This window comes from Lissotriton vulgaris, chromosome 4_1, assembly GCF_964263255.1.
Source record: "Lissotriton vulgaris chromosome 4_1, aLisVul1.2, whole genome shotgun sequence".
Taxonomy (NCBI): Eukaryota; Metazoa; Chordata; class Amphibia; order Caudata; family Salamandridae; genus Lissotriton; species Lissotriton vulgaris.
The window spans coordinates 2,002,184,072-2,002,196,866 of NC_141691.1; positions in this window are offsets into that span (position 1 = coordinate 2,002,184,072).

Genomic DNA, 12,795 nt, shown 5'->3' on the forward strand with positions numbered 1-12,795 from the left:
ACCAGACTGCACGCAGGTTCTGTAATGGCAGACCTTAGACACATTTTAAAAGGCTGCTTCGGTGGGTGGCGCAACCAGCGCTGCAGGCCCACTAGCAGTATTTGTATTTACAAGCCCTGGCACTCCTGGTGCACTTTACTGGGGACTGACAGTAAATCGAATGAGTCAATCAGGGAAATCAATTAATATACACATTTTCATAGGGAGAGCATATGCACTTTAGCACTGGTCAGCAGTGGTAAAGTGCCCAGAGTCATTAAACCAACAAAAACAGGTCAGAGAAAATATTGGAGGAAGGCAAAAAGTTCAGGGATGACCCTGCAGAAAGGGCCAAGTCTAACACAGTTTCACTGTACCAGCGGTGTGTACTTACACGTGTACGGCTTAATCTTTGAGACAAGCATATGCTACTGGCAGGATCAACCAGGTAACCACAGCTGTGGACGGGGTGGGTTCGGGGGGCTGCATGCCCATCTCCCTGACCGGCAACCTTCACACACCCCTCCCTCAGGGAACCTGGTGGGGGAAGGAGCCCACCTGACTGGGCGGGAGGGCTCACTGGAAGGGTGGAGAGGTACGGTCACATGGGCACCGGCACGCCTAGCCATCTCCCCCGGAAGGGAGAGGCAGGCCGAGGCTCAGCCTGAGCAAGACGCAGGGGTGCCGGAGCCTGGCAGCAGGAACACCCCTCGGAATGTTTGTTCCCAGCTGCTGTGGAAATGTGCTGGCCGGAGAGGGGTAACAGCGTGGTGCATGGGGCCTATGAACCTGCTGGGCAGCAGCATCCGAGGACCTGGCACCACCTGACCCCTTTCACTCGGGTCAGACCACTGGGGGGCACGAGCTGCCAGGGCCACTCCGCCTTCGCTCTGCTGGGTAGGGTGGAGAGGCCAAGCGGCAGGACCTCAAGTCAGATGGTCCATGCAGGGAGGAAGCTCCTTGCTTGAAACAACAGCCGAGGCTGGGCAAGCAGTCTATCCCTAAACAGACAGAGAGTGCCCAATCGATCAGAGTACAGCTGGGGTATCCGCTGGCTGGCCGCCCTGCACAGGGAGTATGCTCACTCAACATCCCTGCCAGCTCCCGGGGCAAGCAGGCTTGGACAAAAACGACCATCGGGAAGGGGCTGAGAGGCAAGTGAGTACCCAGGCCCCTGGGAAAAGCCCGGGTGCTGCCTTCCCCATCTCGGCATTGCCGGACTTCATGGAGGTCTAACTGAGGAAACTCTGAGAAAAAAGACCATCAGGAAGGGGCTGAGAGGCAGGTGCATACCCAGGCCCCAGGGGGCCCCCGGCAGGCGGGCCGGGGTGCTGCCTCCCCGTCTCGGCATCACCAGACATCACAAAGGTCTGTCTGAGCAAACTCAGAGAAAAAAGGACCATCTGTAAGGGGCTGAGAGGCAGGTGAGCACCCGGGCCCCTGGGGGCCCTGGCGTGGCAGGCCCGGATGCTGCCTTCTCCATCTCAGCATCAACGCACCTCATGAGGCTGGGAGGCAGGTGCAGACCCGGGCCCCTTGGAGGCCCCGGCGGCCAGGCCTGGGTGCTGCCTTCCTCTGTCTCAGAATCCACACTGAGGTCTGACTCACCCTCTCACTACTAATCTGGAGGAGAATTACCTCCCTTGCTTGTAACCCGTGCACACAAGGTGAGAGAAGGGACCCAAGGTGCGAATCTTCCCGACCTCCTGGAGACCTCACTGGGATCGGGAGGCAAATTAACCCTTATATAGACTGACAGGGAAGCCTGGCCATCTGGTCGCCCCATTGGAATGCATTGCGTGCGACCAGATAGCTGAGGGGAAAGGTGCAACCAGATGGCTGGGCTCGAAAGGGAAGCCATCTGGTCGCTCTGTGCCTCAACTAAAGAGTGACCGGGAATGCAGGCACTTTGAGAAGCAGGGCCTTTGGCAGAGCGGCAGGCCGGAGGACAGGGCCCAGAGCTGGAGCACCCAACCCGGGGGCCCGGCGGGGCCCCTGGACCCACCCGGGGTTCCCGGAGATGAAGGGGAAGCCTCCCCAGGCCCGCAGAACCCAGCCATGGGAACCCTGCCACGCGGCATGACTGAGGACGGAGCCCGGGGTGGGGAGGCCGCCCTCCCCGGGCCCCTGAGAGCCCCTAAACCCAGCCGAGCAGGGGGAGGCCTGCGGAACCCATCCTGGGCAGCCTGCCACGCGCAGGCCCGGGCACGGACCCAGGGCTGGGGCGGCATCCATGCCCGTCCAGCGATCAGCCGAGGAATGCTGGGCCAAGAGGGGTCCCGGAGTACCCTGCCCCTAGTAATCCGGAGGAATGCTGCCCCTCTTTTCTGGAAACCCGTGTGCACCTAGAGACTCCGGGGACCCTAGGGCCGGACGTGCCCATCCTCCTGGAGCCCAGGCTGGGATCAGGGAGGCAAATGATCCCTCATCCAGACTTCCAGGGCAGCCAGGCCATCTGGTTGCCCCATTGGAAAGCATTGCGTGCAACCAGATGGCTGAGGGGAAAGGTATGACCAGATGACGGGGACTGAAAGGACTCCCATCTGCCCACCCGAGCCTTCGCTGTAGGGCTCCCACCAGCCCATTCGGGGCTTGGGGGCTCCACATCCAAGGGGGCTTGGGGACCCCAGCTGGGCCTCAGGCATGGGGAGGACCACCGGAGCTCTTAGGCCCGGACACCTGGGGGAGGACTGCCCGGGACCCATGGAGCCCGTCCGGGCACTTTGCCATGCCGTGGGCCGGAGGATGGAGCGCCCGGACAGAGGGCCGGTGTTGTCCGGGCAAAGACCATCTGGTCCCCGGCAAAGAACCGCCAGCATGGGAGGGGTGTACCTGCCTACCCTGCCCCTGTAATCCGGAGGAAGGATACCCCTCTTTCTGGGTCACCTGTGCACACCGAGATCCTCAGGGACCCTTAGGCCTAGATGTGCCCGACCTCCTGGAGCCCTGGCCGAGGGGGAAAAGGTGTGACCAGATGGCCGGGACCGAAAGGACGCTCATCTGCCTGCCCGAGCCTTCGCCGTAGGGCTCCCGCCTGAACTTTCAGGGCTCTGGTGATGCGCTACCCATGGGCTCACAGACCCCGGCTGGGCCTCAGGCACAGGGAGGCCCACAGGTGGTCTCGGGCCCCGGACGCCTGGAGGAGGACTGCCTGGCACGATGGAGCTCATCCCGGGCACTTTGCCAAGGTGCGGGCCGGTCAGAGTGAGCCCCGGAGGGTGGGGAGGTGTCGTCCAGGCCCAGCCCATCTGGTCCCGGCTGAGAACCGCCAGCCCGGGAGGGGTGTCCCAGAGCTCCCTGACCCAGTTGCCCAGGGTAGGACTGCCCAGGACCCATGGAGCCCGTCCCAGGCACTTTGCCACGGCGTGAGTGGGAACAAGGAGCCCTTGGACGGAGGGCAGGTGTTGTCCGGGCAGAGGCCATCTGGTCTCCGGCAAAGAACCTCCAGCCCGGGAGGGTTGTTCCGGCATACCCTGCCCCTACCAATCTGGAGGAAAGCTACCCCTCTTTCTGAGAACCTGTGTGTACCGCAAGACTCAGGAGACCCTGGGTGCAAACGTGTCTGACCTCCTGTAGCCCTGGCTGGTATCCGGGAGGCAAATGAGCCCTCATCCAGACTTCCAGGGTAGGCTGGCCATCTGGTCGCCCCGTTGGAAAGCATTGCATGCGGCCAGATGGCCGAGGGTAAAGGTGCAACCAGATGGCCGGGACCGAAAGGACTCCCATCAGCCCGCTACGAGCCTTCGCGGTAGGGCTCCCACCTGCCCACGCAGGGCTCGGGGGTTCCTCGTCCAGGGAGGCTCATGTTCCCCAGCTGGGCCTCAGGCACAGGGAGGACCACCGGAGCTCTTGGGCCCGGACGCCCAGAGGAGGACTGCCCGGGACCCATAGAGCCCATACTGGGCACTTTGCCATGCCTTGGGCTGGAGGAGGGAGCCCCTGGATGGAGGGGAGGTGTTGTCTGGGCATAGACCATCTGGTCCCCGGCAAAGAAACGCCAGCCCTGGAGGGGTGTTCTGGCCATACCCTGCCCCTACTAATCCGGAAGAAAGCTACTCCACTTTCTGGGAACCCATGCGCACCGTGAGACTCAGGGGACCCTGGGCGCAAACGTGCTTGACCTCCTGGAGCTCTGGCTGGGATCCGGGAAACAAATGAGCCCCCATTGGGACTTCCAGGGCAGGCCGGCCATCTGGTCTCCCTATGGGAAAGCATTGCGTGCAACCAGATGGCCGAGGGGAAAGATGCAACCAGATAGCCGGGACCGAAAGGACGCCCATCTGCCTGCCCCGAAGCCGAGCCATAGCGGTAGGGCTCCAGCCTGCCCTAGCAGGGCTCCGGGGCTCTGCACCAGGGACCCTTGTCCCGGGCAGATGGATACTTGGCAGGCCCAAGGACGGGGCTCCCACACTCCAGGCCCTGACCAAAACCCAGGCCCCGGGGCGGGTCCCTGCTTCTCAACCCAGCCAGGCTGGGGAGATCGGGGAGCCTGCCCAGGCACGAGGAACCCCTGTCCCGGGCACACAGACCCTCAGGACATGTGCTCATTTTCAACACATTTTTTCCATAATTGCATGCAGTGACATTACGGAAATTCCACCCAGCCCTAGTAATAACAGCACTCATTATTAATAGAACAAAGAAAAGGTGACAAACAAACAAAATATTATTATGGTGCTGACTGCATCTGTTCTTGACTAACTGCAGTAAAAGTGAAGCAGGGTCCAGCGGTCACGGCATAGAAACAGGGCGAATTTAGCACAGCTGAGGCACCAGGCGATGTCGGTCACTGAATACAGGCCAAGTCAGTCAGTGGGGACTCAGTGACATAATGCCTGCGCAGCCCTCTGCGTGTGACAGGGCAGTCAGTGGGGACTCGGTGACATAATGCCTGTGCACCCCTCTGCTTGTGACAGGGCAGTCAGTGGGGACTCGGTGACATAATGACTGCGCAGCCCCGAGAATGTGACGCAGCATCCTCTCAGGATGTGACTTCCTCATCGTCGCATTGGTCAGCCGGGCCCATTTCCCGCCTCTACAGTCTGTGCCACCCGTAACCCACTTTCCAGGTGCCAGAATCCGCAGGTGCCAGCAGGTGGCATTAGGGGGCCTGTGGAGCGCGCTAATGAGTGTCCTGTTGTAAACCTCTATCTGCGTCACTACCGACAGTGACATTCGGAGCTTACTACTTCAGAAAACTAGGACAAGTTCAGAGTGAAAAGGGAAGGGGCCTCTAGTATAAAGAAAAAATCATTATCTTTGCCCAGAGATGTGTTTCTAACTATCGCCAACATCTGGCGATCTAGAAGGTTCCTTTTATTTGTTGGATGACATCTGCTGGAGTTTAGGATAAATTGTGTCACCCTTCTCTGGATAGCAGCCAGTGAGAGAGGACATAAAATTGGTGATAAACTATGCAATAATGTAATACAAGGCAAGGGTGGTAGAAATATAGTGGTTATGAAAGTATTTGAGCAGTGAGAGCCACTGTATAGAATGGTGCTATCCCAAACATATATATATTTTATACATATATATATATATATATATATATATATATATATATATATATATATATATATATATATATATATATATATATATATATATATATATATATATATATATATATATATATATATATATATATATATGTATAGCAATCTATATATATATATGTGTGTGTGTGTGTGTGTGTATATCTATGTATATATATATAGAGAGAGAGGGGCAGAGAGGATAAAATACCCCCTGCCATACATTATAAGGATATTGCAAGGCACTGAGGAATTCCATGACCATAGAGGAGCAAGGCCAAAGGCTTAGTTGTTTCCTAAGGTGATGGAATGCCAAGGTGACTTGAGGTATTCTTCTAATGCATGGTTGAGGGTGCCTTATTCCTTATAATACTTTGTTACACCCGTTCACAATTTGCTTACATCCTTTGTGTGTTGACCATTAATATGAAAGAGATAGGATGTTTGCAATAATTAGGAATTTGGGGTAAAAACTCTAGTACAAAATGAAACACACTATAGAGCAGGTAGATCTTTGTTTTGAAAAGATATTAGAATCAATTTAATATGTCATATTTTAAAAAACGCTGTAGCTCAGAAAGTATGAAACATGCAGAGACATTCTATCTTCCTATAATTTCATAGTGTTGCTATAAACATCATCTCATTTCTGCTGATCCCTGCACATGGAAAAAAAAGAGCAGAAGGAAAAACCAGATTTGCGTTATTTTTTTTTAAACTGCAGCCTTAATTACACTCTATAGCCTGTCTTTCACCTGAGGTGCTGGAAGCAGATCCTGACACATCACTCTTCAACTGAAATAAATTATTAGAGTTGAGCAGCTAGTCATTTCATTTTTAAAGGCAACTAGGTGCTTCACATGTCATCTGTAATAATGAAATTAGAGATGGGCTTTTATACAGGGATTGGAGGCTTCCATGTATTATAATGTAATTAAATACTACATCAATCCCGGTGCTACAGTTATCCAGGCCCAACCGCCAACAAGGCTAACCTTAACATTTACCCTGCACCTTTTCTATAAATCTTTGCTTGCCACTAACGCTAACATTATGCATCAAGATTCACCAAAATGCAGATGATAAACAGCTCTATTCAAAACGCATGTCCTTAATTTGTCAGGGCTCTCGCTAGAGACCAGTAGGTTGCACCACCCATTGCCCCTGCCAGCCAGGACTGCAAATGGCAGTACCAACATAGCTGCTACCCATCACACTCCTACAAGTGTGACAAATTCTGAGTAGTCCAGGCCCCCAAAGCGATAAGAATGGCTTGGGCGGCAGGAATTAAGTGCTGGTGTTGACAATTAGGTGCTAGTGCTGAGCACTGGAAACCACCATCTCAAATTAAGCACTGCTATCATTCATTGCTTTCATTTCTTCCTTCTCCTCTTCTGTCCCAGGCTTGCTGCTTTTCACACTTTTAATGGTCATGACATTGTACCTGTCTTTACTTTTTCTCCTTCAAGCATTGATTTAACCTTTGCTTATTGGAATGGACAACAATTTGCCATGTGAAGATGGGATTGGAACAAACATCATGCAGGTGGCAGAAGTGACATCACACTGGCTTTGATCATTTATGACATCACATAGTTGACCCCTTGACCCGCCTTTAGCGCCTCACAACTCCCTGTTTTATTTGCTGCTGGACAGCTGGCTGATGGGACGGGAGCGCCTTGCAGAAAGAATAATATGGCTTGTGAAGCCTTATGTAATGGCTGTTGCGGCCACAGCCCTTATGAGCCCTGAAAACAAAGGAAGCTAAACCTTCGCAGGGACCAGCTGACAAGGTGGTGTGGTTGGGAACTGTTAGACCTGACATCATTGGCTTGAGTCTCTCCTCCATTTTTTCTGTTTGCCTCCACTGTTTTTCGATGTTTTGCTGGTATATGCTTTGGGCGCCGTGCCACTGCTGATCAGTGCCACAGCGCAAGTGCTCCCTATGTTAAATTGATGTATCGATTGTATCCATGTTTGGCTTATTTGGTTTACTGTCAGTCCCTAGTCTAGTGCACCAGGAGTGCCAGGGCTTGTAAATACAAATGCCGCTCGTGGGCTTGCAGCACGTGTTGTGCCACCCACAAGAGCGGCCTCGTAAAAGAATGTCTACGGGTCAGTCATTGCGAGACCCACGTGCAGCCTAGTGCTGTCACGCGGGCGGCGCAAGTATACCTACTTGCCAGCCCCTCAAACCTTCCCTTGACTTCATGTTAGTCACCCCTATGGTAGGCCCACGGGCAGGGTGCATTGTAAGTATAAGGTAGGACACGCCTGACCAAGTTGGCATGTCCTAATAGTGAATTACAGCCATCTTCGTTCTTCACTATTGCAAGGTAGCCTGCTCTCCATTAGTTAGGATGGGCCGCCGGGATTATTAATGCTATGATCCTGGCTGGCTCGGGGAGCATGGTGCAATGTCGAGTTTGGTATCCCTGAACTCGGGGTTTAATTACGCATCCGTTGGTGTGGATGGTTTTTGGACTCTGGGTTTGAAAATAGCACTTTTAGAAAGTGTCTATTTTCTTGTCTAACCATTTCTGGTTTCTGCTGGTCTGGATCAGTCAGTGTGGGATGAGTGGGACATTTGCGTTGAGAGTAGGGGGAGAGTAGTTGCTGATAGCCTGCCCTGCCTGATACAATGCTGGCTCCACCTCCTGCCAAGCGACTGATGGCTCTGCGCCTACCATGGACGATCCTAACCCCACCTCCTGCCAGGAGTCCGATAGCTCTGCTCCTGCCAGTGACAATGCTGGCTCCACCCCCTGCTGGGCGTCTGAGGACCCAGCCCTGCTCAGTGATAAAGCCAGGTGCTTCTGCCTGGCTCCACCCACAACAGACCCAGGATGTTGGGAAATTCCCCTGCGTGGACAAAGGGATCAACGCGGAAAAGGGGTATAAGAGAAGGACCCCTGAACCAAGAATTTAGATCACTTCTGACAAGGAACCCTGTAACCAAGGACAAGAGGCCTGCTGATCTGAGGGGTATAGAGACAAAATATCGACTCCAAAATATCGACTGGACATAATATCGAGTTTTAAATATAGACTGGACAAAATATCGACTGGACATAATATCGACTACAAAAATATCGTTTTTCAGGTAAGTGAAGTAATATCGACTGTATAAAATATAGATAGCAAAAAAATCGATTTTTTAATAATATATAATATTTTATAGTGTATTTTTCTGTAATTATATGTGTGAATAGTGTGTATTAATGTTATTAAATATTTTATTACATGAATTTTGTTTTGATAATAATTGCGTAATGTAATTCTGTAGCAGGTTGTGGGTTTATAGGGGAATAGGGTGGGAAGTAATTTAATAATAATTAATTAATTAATATATGTTTTTTAATATTTTTAATTAATAATTAATTGATAATTAATTAATATTAATTAGTTAATTAATTAATATAATTTTGAATATATTTTGTATTAGTAAATAATTGTTAATTAATTAATTGTAATTAGTTAATTACATTAATTAGAGTACATTTTTTATATATATAATTTTGTGTTATTTTTAAGTAATTAATTTTGATAAAATAATATTAATTATTAAAATAATTACACATAATGTTCTAATATATTTACTTTATTGTTATTGTTAATTAATAATTAATTGGTAATTAAATAATATTGATAAATTTTGGGTAAAGGAGCATTTTTAGGGTTCAGGGTCAGTTTTCAGTTCATGGGTAAAGGGGTATTTTTAGGGTTCAGGGTCAGTTTTCAGGTCATGGGTAAAGGGGTATTTTTAGGGTTCAGGGTCAGTTTTCAGGTCATGGGTAAAGGGGTATTTTTAGGGTTCAGGGTCAGTTTTCAGGTCATGGGTAAAGGGGTATTTTTAGGGTTCAGGGTCAGTTTTCAGGTCATGGGTAAAGGGGTATTTTTAGGGTTCAGGGTCAGTTTTCAGTTCATGGGTAAAGGGGTATTTTTAGGGTTCAGGGTCAGTTTTCAGGTCATGGGTAAAGGGGTATTTTTAGGGTTCAGGGTCAGTTTTCAGGTCATGGGTAAAGGGGTATTTTTAGGGTTCAGGGTCAGTTTTGGGTTTTTGGGTAAAGGGGTATTTTTAGGGTTCAGGGTCAGTTTTGGGTTTTTGGGTAAAGGGGTATTTTTAGGGTTCAGGGTCAACAAATAAGATTTTAAAAAATTATTTTTATTATTTTCATTTATTATTTTATTATTATAATTTAATTTAAGTCGTTTTAAGTATATTTTAGTAATTAAAATTTAATATTAATTTAATTTAACACTGTTTTTAATAAAGTCGATATTTTTTACATCTATATTTTTGTTAACGATATTTTGTACTCGATATTTTTGTACTTACCTGTTTGTAGATACAAACTCGATATTTTGACTGTCGATATTTTGTCCACGATATTTTGGCAAGTCGATATTTTGTCAGTCGATATTATTTCAGTGATCCGATCTGAGGACTTGCCTACCCCTTCTGCCAGTGTGCTGTTTGCTGGGGGGAATCCTGCAGTGCTTCTTTATTTTTGCCTAGGAACCAGGAGAGAGGAACTGTGTGTGTACTCTCACGCTTGCTAAGAAAATCTCCAAGGACTGGAAGAGTGCCAGTCTCCTGCTGAAGTCACAGGGCTAAAGGACTTCATCTGCTTAAAGTGCTATTTGCTGGAACCTGTGAATCCAGCACCTCTGAAAGAGCCAGCAATCTCGACGCCGACGGACGTCGCCGAATCCAGCTCGACATAGTGGGTAACGGCCCCAGTGTCCCGCTTCCTCGACGCCGGCCGCCGGGCCCGATCGACGCCAGCAGCAACGCCAGTGAGTGGGAGTACGGCTCCAGCTCCAAGGGACCTCGTGTGTGCACCGCTGCTGATCGCCTCGCCCTCGTGCCCTCTCGACGCCGTGAGCGCTGCTCACACTTTGTAACCGCATCATCGACAACGACGCCTGCTGAGGCCTGATCGATACCGAAGACGCGACGCCGGATTGCTCGACGCCGCTGATCATCGTGTGCTCCATTTTCCAAGGTACTGTCTTGTTGGGGGTCCGTGTGACTCCGGGCTTGACGTAGCGCTCCTCGCGGTCGACGCCGAACCTTTGGATTAACTTTGCCTCGACGTCGTGTAGCTCCCGTGGGAGTTACCCTGTTTCTAAGAACTGTGGGGCATATTACCAACAACTAGCGATAATTATTGTCTCTAACTTGTTTAGAGACAAAAATTATCGCCGCACATCGGCGATTTTTATCGCAGATAAACCTTGCTATTAACAAGGTTTATCGCAAATGCGATAAAAAACGGCCGAAATGCATGAATATCGCTGAAAAGTCAGCGATATTCATGCATTATCGAGCAAATGCTCTTAGCCATGTTATCCACCTCCCATTGGATAACATGGCTAAGAACTGCTCAGGGCAGGTGTTAGCTTTTGGAGATATTCGCGCTTAGCGCGAATATCTCCAAAAGTTGGTAATAGGAGATAGCGATGTTAGGGACTGTTTCCAGTCGCTAACATCTTGGCACGCCCACTTTGCATGTCATTAGTGATAAATATCACTGACATGCAAAGCAAGGCCCAAGATGGTCGCTATCTCCTATTAGCTGTCACTAACTGGTGTTAGCGACAGCTTGGTAATAGGGAGATAATTTTATCTCCGCTTTCTTGGCTTTTAAAGCCAAAAAAGCGGAGATAAACCCCCTTGATAATATGCCCCACAGTTTCCAAGAAGAAGATTTGCTTTGATACTAAAGACTTTGTGCTAAAGAAGAAACTACCTTTGAACTATTTTTCCCTTCCCAGAGTATTTATTAAGATTGTGTACATTTTTGTCGTATTTGGTCTTGTGCTAAGCCTTATATAAAAATACTTATTTTTATAATACTACTGTGTCGTGTCCTTTGTAGTGCATTCACTTTATTACTGTATGTGGTCATAAATGCCTAACGCACAGCCTCCGAGATAAGCCTATCTGCTCTGCCAAGCTACCGAGGGGGTGAGCAGGGGTTATCAAAGGGTGTGATCCCCTTGCCCTGACTAGAAAAGGTGTGTCCCTATTTGTCAGAAGTGTATACCTCTGCCAACTAGAGACAGCCGGTTCTAACATTGGTGGGTCAGCGGTGGGATTTGAACTTTGCATTTATGACCCATGTACAGTGATTAGTGTGCACTACATAGTGAAAGCAGACCATAGCGCAGTCACAATCTAATTTGAACACTGCCAGTTTTGACCATGAGTGACACCGGAGTCACTACCCCTGTTGTTGTTGTGGAGGAATTTGACAGAGCGAAGATAAACGTCTACAAACTGGAGGAGCTGAAATCCTTTTGCAAGAAATTTAAAGTTCCTACCAAAGGCCTCAAGATTAAGGAGGAATATCTCAAAGCATTGCAGGCCTGGTTGGAAGCCAAAGATCCCACTGATCCGGTGGTGGTGCCGCCAGTGGAAGGGGAAGAGGAGGCGCCAGCGAATGGGCCTGAGTCCTCTCCCGGAAGCAGTGTTTCCTCCAAAGGTCTTTCCCCTGAAGAACGAGAAGAAAGGGCGAAGGAGCGTGCATACAACATGGAAATGGCAAGGCTAAAGATAAATGGGCAGTTGAAGTTAGAAAATGCAAGAGGGAGAAGAGAAGCTGATTTGGAGACCAAAAGGTTAGATTTTGAAAGAGAGAAGTTAGCTTTGGAGCGTGATACCAAGTTGAGGGAGTTGGACATCCAAGCTAAGAAACTAGAATTGAATCCCTCTGGTGGCAGCATCCCATCTGGGCCTGCAGAAAGTAAGTTTTACTTTCCCAAAGATGTGATAAAAGATTATCATAGGAACGAAGATATTGGTCAGTGGTTTAAAGCATATGAGTTAGCATTGTTGGCCCACCAGGTCCCTGAGAAGAATTGGGGAGCGGGGTTGTGGGGTCGCTTTGTGAATGAGGGACGAGATACCCTGTTAGACATGCCTGTTGAGGATAGGATGTCGTATGCTCATATGAAAGATGCTTTAATGTTGCGGTATGGCCTAACCCCCGAGAAGTACAGACAAACTTTTAGAGAATGTAAGAAGTTGCCTGGTACGACGTGGGTTGAGTATGTGTCTTATTTTTGCAGAGCCATGGATGGTTGGGTGAAGGGCAGCAAAGTGGAAAGTTACGAAGCTCTTTATGATTTGTTTGCTTGGGAGCATTTGTCTAATAACTGTTTTCCAGAGCTGCGCCAGCACCTTATTGATAGCAAGATATCTAACCCTAGAAAATTTGCTGAGGAGGCGGACCGCAGGGTCAGTACCAGGGTCCACAAGGGTCCAGTGGAA